Source organism: Chelonoidis abingdonii, unplaced genomic scaffold, assembly GCF_003597395.2.
Source record: "Chelonoidis abingdonii isolate Lonesome George unplaced genomic scaffold, CheloAbing_2.0 scaffold0688, whole genome shotgun sequence".
NCBI lineage: Eukaryota > Metazoa > Chordata > Testudines > Testudinidae > Chelonoidis > Chelonoidis abingdonii.
This window is the reverse complement of record NW_027424949.1, coordinates 8,511-23,390: the sequence shown is the minus strand read 5'-3', so window position 1 is coordinate 23,390 and position 14,880 is coordinate 8,511. Positions and strand designations below refer to the sequence as shown.

General features: G+C 50.7%; 1 long non-coding RNA gene across 2 annotated transcripts in view; it reads left to right on the top strand.

The window, feature by feature from the left end:
* Positions 1-592: 592 nt before the first annotated feature.
* Positions 593-14,880, top strand: part of LOC116833228 (uncharacterized) — a 17,965-nt gene continuing 3,677 nt past the window's right edge. The window contains exons 1-2 of one of the 2 annotated variants that reach the window (XR_004375628.2): positions 593-829; positions 7,268-7,350. This is a non-coding gene — a long non-coding RNA (uncharacterized LOC116833228). Of the gene's footprint in view, positions 830-6,768; positions 7,351-14,880 lie in introns of those variants that run through there. The other variant, XR_012654967.1, reaches the window with a different exon arrangement.

The following is a 14,880-nucleotide window of genomic DNA, read 5'->3' as shown; positions in this document are numbered from 1 at the left end:
ACCCCCACCCCCACCCGACCAGTCAATTTCCACCCCCTGCTCAGACCCTGACACCCCCCCACTCCCTGTTGCTCCCATCGCCCCCTTCCAGCCCCTGGAACTAGCGCTGAGCGGAACGTCACGGCTGATACGGGCAGGGAGAAGGGCAGCGGCTTCAGCAGCTGTTACTGAGCATGCCCAGTGCCCGGGTGTAGCACATTGCTATGGGGAGCAATTTAACACACTCTTCCCCGCCCCCGCCGGGCCCCAGGCTCTGCCCCCGCCCGGCCCCAGCGTCCCCTCCGGGGTCTCTCACTCACTGGGGGCTCCGGGCCAGGGCTGGGGCGGGCAGAGCCCGGGGCTAGCTAGGGGGCAGGTCCCAGCTGGAGAAAGCCCCCCCTGGCCGGGCACGGAGGGGTTAATGCCGAGACAGCCCCCCCCCCCGGCCGCACAGACCCTGGAGCAGCAGCTACTCAGCCCAGATCCGGCTCACAATTTGTTCTCCCGCCCCCACCGGGGCTTGCACGGAGCATGCGCAACTTCACCTGCTGAACCCCGCCCCCCCTTTACCTGGACAGGAGAGGGCGGAAGCGCCCCGGGGAAGGCTGGGAAATGTAGTTCCTGACTCTCCGCGGTGCGTTTCCCGTCTCTGGGCATGCGCTGATGGGGGGGGAGGGGCGGAGTGTGATCAGCTGCTCCATTGTGATTTGGGAGCCCCGGCGGAGCAGCGAGGTCTGTGCCGGGGAGATCCGTTAACCCCACCGTGCCCAGTCCGGGCCCTGCTCCCGCTGGAGCCGCTCTGGGGCCGCCCCGGGCTCCGTCCGCCCCGCTGCGGAGCTGCAGCCTCCAGGTACCGGAGCGAGCCCGGGGGGGCGGGGCCGGGCGGTGACTCTGCCGCAGTGTCTGTGGGGGACCCGGTATCTCGCAGCGCCGAGATCTGCTCCCTGGGGCCGCGCCCGCGGAGGGCTCGGAGCTGCTGCCCCCGCAGGAGCCCAATGCCCCCCGGGCCCGGCCAGGCTTCGCCCTGGGACCCCACGGGGGGGGAGGCGACCAGTCCCCACTGGGTTCCCGGCGTGGGGCTGGGCAGGGGGTGCCGGGGCAGGAGGTGCCGGGGGGGTTTGAGACCGGGCTGGGGCCGGGGGAGGAGAAGAGCCGGTGACCCCCGAGAGCGGGAGAGAAAGGGGGGGCTGAGATCCCTCGGATTTACCGCTGCCCCTCCCGTGGGACCCCCCCCCATCCTCTCCTGTCTTGCTCCTTTCTCTCTAGAGAGCAACGAGCAATACCCAGGGTGACCCCCCTTCCCCAATTGCCTGAGAATGTCCCTGTTCTTCCTCCCACAATTGTGCCCCATTTTCTCTGCACTTCGCCATGTCGTTCAAATCTCAGGTTTGGGTTTTCCCCCCTTTTTACCTTGCAGTGATTTGTCCTTGTTTAGGTGGGAAATCGTTCCCCTGAGTGATTGCTGAACTGGGCACAGGGGTTAATGGGCAGAGGGCTGGGGGAGCCCTGAAACAGGACACCGCCAGGCTGGGGGGCCACTCTCTGCTGTAACAGGGCATGGAATGCCAGGAAGGAAGGGAGGAGCAGAGTCCCCAGATGCCCAGCCCCAGGTTTTCCAGTCCAGCTACTTTCCCTCTCCCACCTGCCCAACTAGCAGCCTGCTCCCCCTGCCACTGCCACCACCTGCTAGTCACATTTCCCAGACCCCACTGCCAGCGCCTCCCACAGCCAGTGATCTCCTGGCTCCGCCCCACTCTTCTCCTGTTGAAAGCCACATCACCCAGGACTCCCTGCTGGCCATGTGAATTGAGCAAGAAGAATCCATCCCATTCTGTTGTTTGATTGAATATCCCTGTATAATCCTCTCAAATTTCCCCTCCTTTTTTCTCTGAACTGTTGAATGGTGACATAAATCTCCCCAGATGTTGGTGCTCTCTCTCTTATGTTGCCAAATATTTGTTTGTGCCCCATTTTCTCCTCAGTTCTGAAATACTGATATCAAATTCTTGAAAATCTCCCCACTTCTCTCCCCAGGTATTGACTGAAATGAGGCTCTTATCGTACTGAGCATGGTACAGGCCTGCCTGGGATCAGGTCCCCCAGTGTGCTGGGCACTGCACAAAACCTGATTGAATTTGGGGCACTGGTGTGCCAGGAACTGCTCAGAGCCTGCAGGGACAGGGACCTTGTTGTGCTGCATGCTACAATGACCCGACTGGCTCCGGCCCCTGTTGTGCCAGGCCCTGCATCAACACCAGTGAAATCCAAGCTCCCATTGGTGCCAGTTCTGCAAAGATGGCAAATAAATCAGAGACCTTGTTCCTGGAGCTGCAGAGACCCCAACTGAGATCTGGGCCCTGTTCTGCCAGGTGCTGCAGAGACCTCAACAGAGTTCAGACCCACTAGTGACAGGTGCTGGGGAACCCCAAGTGAGATCTGTGCCCCTTTGCTGGGCACTGCAGAGACCCCATCGACATTCAGGCCCACCCATTGTGCCAGGTAAAACTGAGACCTGGACTGAGATCACGGCCCGCCTTGGTGCCCAGCAGCAACATGACTGTGGTCACAGATTTCTGCTCCATTGTGCTGGCAATTCAGAGACCTCGACTGAGATCTTGTCGTCCCGTCGGGCCTGGCACTGCACTGACCGCTGACCCAGATCACGCCCCACCACTGTACTGGCACTGCACTGACCTGACAGATCCTGCCCACATGGTTCCCTCGCTGCTACTGGCAAGAACTGCTAAGCCAGGGTGTGTCAGGGCTCAACCTCTGGCTGAGCCTCGTGGGCACTTTCTTCCTCTCTTGGGGCCCAGGTGAAGCAGCAAAAGAAGCGCGATTGTCAGCAAACACGGCTCAATAAAGAATAAGAAAAGAAAAGAAACAGGTGGGGGCGGGGAACTGTTGGAACGTCCCATCAGAATATGGGCCCCCTCCTTACTTTTAGGGGCCCTGGGAGTGTCTTCAGTCCCCTTCAGGGTTTACTTGAGGTCTCCAGCGCAAGGTTGTCAGCCTGCTCCCTGCTTGAGCTGCGGGGATCCCACCGCCTTCAGGAAGTCAGAGCCCCGATGCTTGCCACCCTCTTGGGGCTGAGATGCTCCACGACTGTTCCCTCCCCATGGTGGCCCCCCTTGAGTAGAGTACGGCTCTCCTCGTCAAGTGCCTGCTCCAGTCCTGGCATGGTTTGCAAGTGTGGAGGGGCTGGGCCAGTCCAGACTAAAGCAGCAGTTTAACCCCTTCTGTGCCAGCATGGGGTTTATATAGCCCTTCACAGGCACCCAGGCCCAGGGAATGGCCCCCTATCAGCCTGATGTGATGGGGCGACCCACTGGCAGTATTGCCCTTGAGGGTGCTGCTTCCTCCTGCTCCCATGCCCTCCCCTCCCGCTTTACTGCCACCACAATGCCTGTCACCTTCACTTTGTGAGGGGTGACCCCAGAAGGTGAGTTTTGTTATCCCTTTCCCTCCCCCGCCCCCCAGGATCAGTCACTCACCCTCCGTCACTCACCTCTGTCTCAGGAGACAAGGTGGGTCCTGGGGCGGGGGTGATGCTGTGCTGGGGATCCATCGTCACTGAAAGGGCAGCAGCCTTGACCCCCCTAGAGGGTTGCCGGGATGCTGATGTGCGCTGGAGGAGAACTGGGGCTTGACAGAGTCCATGGACTATTTGGCCCACACTGTGTCACTGTAAAGCCTCCTCTGCAGTGCTACAAATTGCTGCTGGTGGCGTTGCGCCCGTAAGTCTCTGTCATGCTGTCTCCAGTGACTCAAGAGCATGAGCACCAGCCTCAGGCAGACTGGTGAGAAACAGGGCACAAACCGCGAACTGGTTGTGTGGTCTGTATGGAGATTTCATCAACCAAGTATCCAGTGTAAACACTTCAGGCACTGTAACAGCATTAACATGGGATCACAGACAGTCCCCTTGGGTCAACCCATGTGTCTCACCATGCAGGGGAGCTCACCTTTGTGACAGATGGTTCCGTACACCAGGGGTTCTCAACCTGTTTCTTTCTGAGCCCCCCGCCAACATGCTATAAAAACTCCATGGCCCACGTGGACCACAGTAACTGGTTTTCTGCATACAAAAGCCAGGGCTGGTGTTAGGAGGTAATAAGCAGGGCAACTGTCTGGGGCCCCATGCCACAGGGGCCCCCACAAAGCTACATTGCTTAGGCTTTGGCTTCAGCCCTGGATGGTGGGGATCAAGGACCTAGACTTCAGCCCTATGTGCTGGGACTTCAGCTTTCTGCCCTGGGCCTCGGTGAGTCTAATGCTGACCTGGCTTGGCAGCCCCCCCGAAACCTGTTCGTGGCCCCCCAGTAGTCCCCAGGCTGAGAACCACTGTCTTACACCACGAATCCCAGCAATGTTCAGGTTACTGCCAGTCCCAAAGAACCAGCCACTTACTTAGGTCAATTGAATCTAGATCTCACAACAAAGACAACACTTGTAGCCAGTCCTGTCATAACCTGTATTAAGAATTATTTAAGGGGAAATGAGAGTTGTTTACAAAGTTAAAACAGGTAACCATATAGATGCAGATGAGTTAATCTTATATTTAAAAGGTAATAGAAGCTTCTATAATAAGCAAGTTCTACATATTCTTTAGGACTAACCCTGGCTTAGCAGCTGGGGATCCCTTGCTTATGCCTAGAAACTTTGCCCCGCAGAGTCCAAGCACCATACAGATAATTAGTTCCTGCTGTATGGGGGTTTTATCCCCTTCCTGCCATGTGCTCTGAGCTGCAAACTCAGCTAATGGGAAGTCAAGAGCACAACAACAGTCTTTTGCCTTCTTTAACATCCCATAATACTCCATCTGGTGTGGATGGACCTTTCCTGCCAGGCAGGGTGTAATGCATTCTGTTGCCAATCAGCACTTCACCTAGGTAAAGTTTCTCTCGTCTGGTGATTTACATAGCCACAGAGGCTCACAATGCAACTAGTCAGATGTTAACCCAGGCAGCAACTCACAAGCATTCAATCAAGTCTAAACACTAAACATCTTATCATTCTAATACCTGTTTTAAAATACTAACACAGGTGAGCCAGACGGATTCCAGGTATGTCTTTGTCCATGTTCAGTTAAGACATGGGGGCTTTTGCAAGAGCTAACACCTCATCTGCCAGTGTCACAGGCAGGATGGGCAGGGATGGTGTCTCTAGTCTCTGTTTACCAGAAGCTGAGATGGGTGACAGGGATGGATCACTCTTGAATTTCCTGTTCTGTTCATTCCTCTGGGGGGGGGCCTGACATTGGCCACTGAGCTAGATGGACCATTGGTCTGACAAGGGCCATCTATGTTCACAGTCTCTATCAGGAGTATCGACTCAGTGGGAGCCACAGAAAAGAACAAAAATGTGCTGAGGCAAAGGCACAGTCTCAGCCCCCACGAACCGGGTTCACGCCTGCCAAAAGCTAAAACTAGCCCTGCCCATGAAAAGGGGACACTCCCAGAGAGACTGATACTCCGAGCCTTTGTAGAAACAACTGTGGAAACCTGAGACAGCTGCCTGTGGGACCAATGACAGGAGAATCTCCCAGAGTGACTCCTTTGATTCTGCCTTCTCTGGCCTTTTGGTTCATAGAATCATAGAACTGGAAGGACCTTGAGAGTCATCTATCCAGTCCCCCGCATCAAGCCAGGACTAAGTATTATCTAGACCAGGGATCTCAAACTCCCGGCCCGTGGGCTTCCCCAGTGTGGCTATGGGCTCCAGCGTCTGGGCCGGGTCTCTCCTTTGACCCCACCTGTCTCGCCCCAGGCACTCCCCCTCAGGGCACCCCAGCAGCCACGTGGAGCTAAGCAGGGTCTGCCTGCTCATTCAGTGGCTGCCTGCCCTCCCTGGGGCCCAGAGGTGGGTGGGGCCGGCTGTGCCTCCACGTGCTGCCCCCCCCTGAGGTCCCAGGGCCAATGGGGTGCTGTGTGGGCAATGCTAGGGAGGCAGAAGTGTGGGAGGCCCCACAGCCCACCCTGCCTTGGAGCCCACGTAAGAGCTGACCCGCCTCCGAACCTGCAACCCCACCTCCCCCCACAAACTCCCAGAGGCTGCACCCTTCCCACGCACCCCCTCTCACCCCCAAACTCCCTCCCAAGCCTGCACCCCTTCCCACATACCTCCTCCACCCCAAACTCCCTGCCAGTCTGTGCCTCGCCCCACAATTATACACTCTTCTACCCCAAATCTCCCTCCAGAGCCTTCATCCCCTACCTACACCCCTTCCCCAACACCCCAAAACTCCCAGAGCCTTCACCCCTTCCCACAACATCTCCTCCCACCCCAAACTCCCTGCCAGTCTGTGCCTTTCCCCACATATACCCCTCCTGCTCCAAAAGTCCCTCCCAGAGCCTTCCTCCCCTAACTACACCCCTCCCTCACACCTCTAGCCCAAAACTCCCTCCCAGAGCCTGCACCCCTTCCCACACACCCCCTCCCCACCCCAAAACATCCTCCAGAACCTTCAACGCCTACCTACACCCACACCCCAAGCCCCCAAATCCCTCCCAGAGCCTGCACCCCCTGCCAACACACCCCCTCCCTACACTCCCACTGCCCAAATTCCCTCCCAGAGCCTGCACCCCCTTCCCACACACCTCCTCCAGCCCCCAAATCCCTTCCCAGAGGCCTGACCTCCTCCTCCCATACCCCCCATACCCCAAACTCCATCTCAGAGCCTGCACCCCAGACCCTCTGTCCCCACCCAAACTCCCTCCCAGAGCCCAACCTCTCCACCCTTCTGCATCCAAATCCTCCCAGAGCCTGCACCCAATCTTCCCCCAGACCTCCTCCCCCACCCAAACTCCGTCCCAGAGCCTTAAGCAGGTGGGGGTGGAGTTTTTTGAGGGGCAGGTTCTGGGTGACATGAGTGACATTGGCCCACTGGGAGGATTTGAGGACTGGCACTAGCCCTAAGGTAAAATGAGTTTGAGACCCCTGATCTAGACCATCCTTGACAGATGTTTGTCTAACCTGCTCTTAAAAATCTCCAATGATGGAGATTCCACAGCCTCCCTAGGCAATTTATTCCCAGCTTGGTATTGTCCACAGACTTTCTAAGTGTGACAGAGAGACTCTGTTACTGGGAGGGTTTCACCATGTGTCAGAGGGTTACACCCTGGTGGGAAGGGGCTATACTTGTACTGGAAGAAGGTCACTCAGTGATTCACAGTGTAGCAGAACCTAGAATGTCCATTAGCAGGGAAAAATCCTTGGGGGAATCTGCTTGTGGAATGGACAAAAGCCCCATCTGAATGCTCTCACATTGCCCTTCTCACCCTGGCAGGCTACAGAAAAACATCCACATTTCGCTCCAGATCAACCTGTCCTCCCATGGCGAAGGAAATGTTTGCAATGGAGCTGGCTCAGGTAAGGGATTATCAGGGAGCTGGCGGTGGGTTCTGCTTGGAGAGAGAGGGACAGTAAATGCATAGGAGGGTGGGAGTTGCTGGAGGTGGTGGGAGGCAGGAAATATCGGGGGTGGAGAAAGGGAGGGGACAGGGTGTGACAAACCTACTGAGACTTGTGTAGTCTAGGGTGTGATGGGTTGTCACCCCCGGGGTGCAGTCTGGGGGGCTTCTGGGGACCGCTGTGCCCTCTAACCCTCAAGCTGGGCTGGCCCTTCTCACACTGCTTTGCTGGAGATTCAGCCAGCCTCTGTAGGCCCTGTTATCACCCAACACGACAGCCGGTGGCACCATACGCCCAGCTAAGCTACCTGAATGCTTTACCTAAGCCACTCAAGGTCAGGTAGAAGACAACAGCCAATTTCCCAGCTCCCCAACCTTGCACACCTGCTGTAGTAGAAATCCAGAATTATACCGTTTTATACTCCACAGGATCTGTATAATGTAAACTCATTAATATAGTTCACCTTCCCCTAGATATGGGAAAGATATGCACAACAAGCTTGTGCAAACCAGGGTGAGATTCCCCCTGGACACTTCATTCAAAATACACTGGTTAAGATAAAGCATAAAAGAAGTTTATTGACTACAGAAAGATAGATTTTAAGTGATTATAACTGATAGCAAACAGATCAAAGCAGATTACTTAGCTAGAATGAGGGGGGAAATACTTCTTGGAGAGGCCCAACTCCTTCTCCTCAACCAATTCAAATCCATTCCTTTCTGGATGGGTCTACGTTAGAAGAACAATAATCAACACAAGGAGAAGAAACTCTCCCATTCACTGAAGGGGGGTCACCCAAACAACAAATTACTCTCAAACCAAGATATCCAGGTATAACTCATCTTCTGAAAAAGTCCTTTTAGACTGATAAAATACCTTTCAGTGCAAAGGAAAACAAAACATGGAGTCAACAAGAAATCAAGGAGGAGACTGGCAGGCAAAAAATGCTCCTGGCAATTGCCATGCCGCTCTCCACAAACATCTGTTGTTCTTCTGACATCGAAATAAAAGTGTGCTACCTGTCCTAATAAAGTGTGGAGGCGAGCCCAAATATCACTTATCCTACCAAGTGCAAACTAGCCTCCAACCTCCCATACAAAATGTGTGCTATAAATTACTGCACGTGCGTGATAGTCAGTAAAACAACTATATTGTAAGCATGCTGTCTCTCAATCTGTTCACTTGAGCATCTTTACCTGAGCCATAAAGTAAATCAAACACTTGCGTGCCGCATCTAATGGAAGTCACGTAGATAAAGACGTTCATCAATTGGCAAGTTGATGTATGGAGAGTCTGCTTCAGACAGCCATTAGCCCAGCTCCTCGGAGATCGAGTAATGCTGACCCTTCCAATTCCAATAGTATACAGGAATTCTATTAAAAAACAGCAGGAGACGCTAAGCAAGACCAAACAGATATTAATGCGCCATGGACTACAAACTGGATCATGTTTCAAAAAAACATCTGTACCCTGCACAACTAGGCATCAAGATTAGTTATTATAGTTTATTCTTAATGACTATAAAAGATATTATCATTTTGTTAAACAGAAGCCACAGTGTGTCAGTGCTAGAAGATACCAAACAAAAACACACAATGAAAATGCAGGAAGATAAATAGCAGAGCTATTCTTAAATAAGAATTAGGATTAGGCGGGCAAGACCATGACCATTAGAGGTTGATCAGCTGCATGCATTCTATTGAGCGTCTTTTCAAACAGTTAGAATCACAAGATAATCACCGTGGCGGAAATCCCGGGCCCGGTTCCTGCATGAGAATGATTTTCCTCTACAGTCGAGCAAGAATGCCCCTACCATTTTATACAACAGGAGCATGGAAAATATACATCACATTATAGAAAGGAATTGAACAGCCATCACAAGTCAAGAAAAGCGCTGAAGTTTGTTGTATTGTCATTATGTTAGGGCTAGCGAAGCATGCAGGGAGAAGGTGGGAGCAGAGGAACGGGAGAATAATACGCGAGTAGGATATCTCGCTAACTAAGCCCTACGATACCAAGATGGTAGTGATCAGGTGATGATATACGGTAATACGTCCATTGGAAGGGAAAAAGGTCTACTGTCAATCCATGTCACAACCTGACTGATGATAACTGCGACCGAGGGAATTGTTTGAAGCTTAGAGTTTCCTACCCAATTAGATATCACAGACTAGATCAACAAGCACATAGGAAGAGTTCGCTGATAGTATGCACACCGAGGCAACTGCGATCTATACTACTCGAGATGTGCATTATATTCCAGTTCTCGTATCTAACTGAGCTGTTGAGGAAAATCGAGAGCCGCCCAAATTACGACAAGAAGAATCATCCTCTATCACTGCCGGCTTCCCCACACCAAAACCCCCTTTATACATTTTAGGACTATGTGCTCACCATAGTGAGCGCGGAGACGGCAACAGCGCATTTGGCCTCCTGCACAGAGCTCCACATTCGCCAAGTCCAGTCTGTCTGGATAAGAATCACACAGGTAAACAACTCATGCAAGACGAGAATAGGAACGCTGGAGGACCGTCGAGTCTATGTGGTGACACTGTATAAAACCCTTCACATAGTATCTATCTTGAAGGGATGTATTGTCACTGAAATCACAAGATTAAAACATAAAAATTAGTCTAGAGATAAACACTCGACAGATGCGTGAATGCACTCGCTGCGAGCATACAAGAACTTACTTCCCATTAAGCCTCACTGCCCAGACCTAATTCTCAGACGACCAATATTGTAGAGCCATATCTCCTGGGAATGCCAGAGGGTCTGTAGTTCCACGTGTGCCCAGGAACACTTAGCAGTCCACTAATCGAAGAAGCACAGCTAGAATCATCCACTCCTATGTACCCGGCAAACAAAGAATCGTGGCACTGTTTACGTTGTGCGGAGCCCCACACGGGAGCCCAGCCAGAAGGAAGGCTGTCGCAGCGTCGAGTTTTATCCCAGTTGAAGAGACATTGTCAACCTCGGCTGAGGACATGGACAGCCGAGACGCACTAGACTTATTCTAGCATTAGAAGACAAGTAACGTAAACGCTTCCAACAGAGAAGAGTGGATCTTTTTCATAATATTACCAGTGTAACACCGCTCTTATGGTCAACATCTTGGTTTCAGGAATAGCAGAGGACGGAATGAGGCGATGGCAAACTACCATTGACAAAGTCGGACTGCTTCTTGATCGTTATAGGTAACACATGTAGTCTCACAGTTTATGGAAACATAAAAATAAGTCATGTATGTGAAAGACTGCCCCTTGTGGACCAAAACCATATAGGAGTAGGTGGCTCCTTTGGGAAGGGTATAATAATTAAGCATCCAAGGATAGAAATGACTGACAATAGAGGTTAACCATCGCTTACTCTTATCAATAATTTCTGAATAAGACAACGCATTAAACTGCCAGAAGCGCAACGAGACTGCGAGAGGCGGACTTGAGACATTAGGGAAATACAAAAGGATTTAGGACGATGAGCATTCAAACTAAGCGGAGCTACTCGGAGACGAGCGCCACAAGGTGAAGCACGGCCACCAGCCACACTCTGGTCGTTCAGTGAGACCATCACCACTGTATGGAGTATATATTGAAAGCAGCACATCCCATATGCTCTGATGTATAAACTTGTTGAGGATTATAGTCAAAACTATGTGAGAGGGAGTACGGAATAAGTCTTCAGTCATGGGAGTTAAACCTCTCCTTATCCTGAGGCCTATTCAGGTAAATCCAGACCTTCAGCAGAATCAAGCTTTCACACTGCAAAAAAGAGAAGCCCTCAACCATCAAATTTAAAATTTATAACAGGCCATCCAATAAGCGTGAGTAGGCACAACTTGAGATACTCAGGCTGTTGATGTGTATATACACACAAATTGAGCTCAGACGTCTAAAGTCCAACAACGCTTCGCAGGTCGCGAGAAACAACAGGATAGAAACCGGGACCGTGAGGCACATAAGCTGTAATATAAAGATTCGAGACTAGATTATAGCTGGTGATATAATATGAGTATATGATAATATCACGAAACTTGGGCGCGTGGAAGAGGATAACAATGGGATCAGAAAGACCAGGGGGGATGACATATAGGATACAATTGCGGGGGGGGGAATCAGCAGAGTAGTGGGGTTGGCACTAGAGCGCAAGGGACGGAGGCTAAGAAGTCAGTGTTATAGAAGTACAGAGAGAGGAGAGAGTAATCGTTGAGAGTGAATAGGAGGAAAGACTCCTATCTTCATAGACGTGTCTATAAGTAATTCAAGAGCGTAAACCATTGGGCGAGGTATATCCACGAACTAGGGAATCGACAATTCCATGCACAAATTGAAATAAATGAGACACGGACAACCGCAGGAGGGCAAATCAGCGGGTCTTCAGAGAGTTCGACTACTCGACCACGCTGACTGGGGAAATATTAGGAGGTTAGGAGGCGAGCGAAACTGCAAGAAACACAAGAACCTAGATTCCCTTAATAGCGGCGCTGCATTTCTAAACTTAATACTCGCTTAAACTTGGCTCTCATTGACAATCTCACTTCCAGCAACAATAGACATGTCTATTGATTCCACAGAAGATATAAAGAAGAGCGCGCTTGAATTTCTGGTAGTGCGAATGAATGACATTCATATTATCGCGGATCGCTATGAAGAGAAAAGAGGTCGTGGCAGCAGGAACCAGGCAGAAAATCTGCCTCACTGAGAGAGGACGTGCGACTCCCCCGAGACGCGTCCAAGAGATCATTAAAATCAGGTCGTGGGTCCAGACCCAAGGGCTGACGGACAGTTTGGGCAAGCTCTTGCCCCCCCCCTTCCCATTAATGAGCACCACAAGCTGTCTTCGCTGCCCCACGCCGAGGTGGGTCACTGCGGATTTCTTCTATGCTTCGCCCTCTTGAGGTTGCCTTCCACAGTTCTTGCGATAACGGGTAATTCCTCCCGTCTTTACACTGGACCAGAATAGAAGCATGCTGCTTCGCTCCCCTGATCTCCCCTACCGTGCTAAAACATTCACCTAGTGTTCGCTCAGCTCGGGGGTCCACAACACCCCGCCAAGAGACAGGGTTAAAGCTCTCTCTCCCCTCCCTCCCGACATCTAACCAAGCCAGGCGCTGCAACCCTATCTCAGCCTATCGCATCTAGAAGGGGTGACCCTCACATTACGCCCCACCCCCAACCGACCGCAATCGTAGCGCTCATTCGGTCGACGACAGAGGGAAGCGCTTAAGTAGTAGCCACGTGCAGGGACACAGCCGCCTGGGCGAGCCAAGCAGGAGGGCACGGCCAATTGGGGCCTCTGATTCTGCGCGTATCCCAAGTAAGTGGAGGGGCCTGACGCTCCAAGGGTTGGCGGGAAACCTCGCGCCCAGGTCTTATCAATCAAACTCCCATCGGGAGAGACCAACTTCATTTTAAGTCACATAAGGAGCACAGAGCTGTCCCAAGAGAGTAAATACTCAGAGCCAAATCTGCTTTAGCGCTCAACATCCAGCTTCCTGGTCCGGTGATAAGAGTGATAACCAACCACATGTCACCGCATCTTCTTCTAGGTTAGAGACCCAGCCCAAGTATGTAGAACCGTAAAGTTAGCTAGTACAAAGGTACGCATCTACTAACGACACAAAGCTGCGTATGAGGATTCTATAACAGAAAAGAACACAGTCTACCAGGGAAACTCACATCCGTCAACAGTATGCGAAGTGGAGAGCATTTACCTGCCAAATACTTCAATATCTGCTCCAACGCAATAATAGTGCAGAGCATCTGATAAGAGCAGATAGGAAGATCAGTATAGAAGAGAGAGCAGCATGGAGAACGATGCAGAAAATGTGAGCTTGAGGCTTAGAGGTAAATAAGTGCATCCTTTAGCTGTTATTTTATAATGAAGCAATCCCTAAGATGGAAAATAGGAAGGATGAGCACCACATCAAGTCATGCACAAAACAGTAAACAGTACGGAAGGATCAGGTTCTCTGCGAAAGAACTAGAACTCTAACGTGATTACACTAGCGAGGTTAAACCTATCTTAATTAGATAAAATATCAATTCAGGATACAGTAAGACATAGCAAGGAAGCCGTGTCACGCAGGCATTCAGCGGTTAGACTTGTCAATGGGCAGTTTAGAATATGCACATAGAGAGGGCTAAAGGACACAAGGAGATCAAGAACCTATTGTCAGAGACTATAGGAATTTCTTTTGCTTGGTTTCCTGCAGAGGATATGCAGGAGAGCATCCACCAAAGAGTAGCTTTCAATGTGCAAGAGAGATTTAAATAACTCCAATGCAGAACGATACTTTAACGTAGTAATGAACCTATCACTGAAAGCACCCCTGATAAAGAGCTGAAAAGGTAGTTAAAACCAATTTTAAAAGGGTCCAGAAAAGATACTGAAGACAAGGCCAGTAAGTGCCTAGCCCCCCACTCAGTCGGGCAGAATGGTAACAACATATAAAAACAGAAGTCCAGAACACATAGATAAACAGGATGTTGGGAAGACAGTCACGGCTCTGTAAAAGAAAAGTCATAGCCTCACAACCTATAGAACCTCAGGGGGGTCAACAAACATTTGATAAAGGTAACCAACGGTTCCAGGAACAAGTAGTCATGGAGAATAAGGAAAGTCGTCTCAATATCAGTACTGGTGAAAGATAGGAAACAAAAGGATCAGCAAAATAAAGAGTCTGTTTTCAACAACCAAGGAGAGACCGGAACCAGCAAGATCCAAGATCGTATGGACAAACGTCAACAATCAGTTATGATCGAAGGTGACTGAAAGTGAAGGGCAAAAGTTGGCAAGCAATAGTACGTCAAGAAGACCGGAGGAGTTAAAGAGGAATCCGTCACAAAAACTTGGGAAAGAGCACGCAATGCAGACACATTAACATGATAATGGAAGTAATCAAACACTGAAAAAAATAACCCAACCATATTAAGAGATATGTAATTAGCTGTTCACCCAACGAAGAGATCTTGATACCGTATGATGGTCTCTAAACTTTGCGCACTGCACAGCAGCTGTCAGAAAGACAACAGAAGGTTAGTACCAGTAAAAAAGTGATAAAAATAAGAACAATAAAAATACCATATATGCCAGTAATAAATCCATGTAATCCACACTTTGAATATCTCACCCGTTCGGTCGCCCACCAGAAGGATATAGTGGAACGGAAAATCAGAAAAGGCAACGCAACTGATCAGGATGGAATGGTGTCCAAGAGAAACTAAAAAGATCAAAGCCTGTTGTTAAAAAATAGAAGATAACTAATGGGAATAGAAGAAGAGTCAATAAAATCAACATAGTTGGAAAGAAAGTAAATAGAGAGTAAGCTACTCTCACAAACACGTTTCACCCAATAATTAATAAGTCAGTAGTGAATACAAAACAAGAGAAGAGTTTACATAGGTACAATACACTGTAGACAAAACATCATGTTCCGGGAATGCTGTCGGATGCTATAAAAGTATAATCCGGGCTATAAACAAAAAA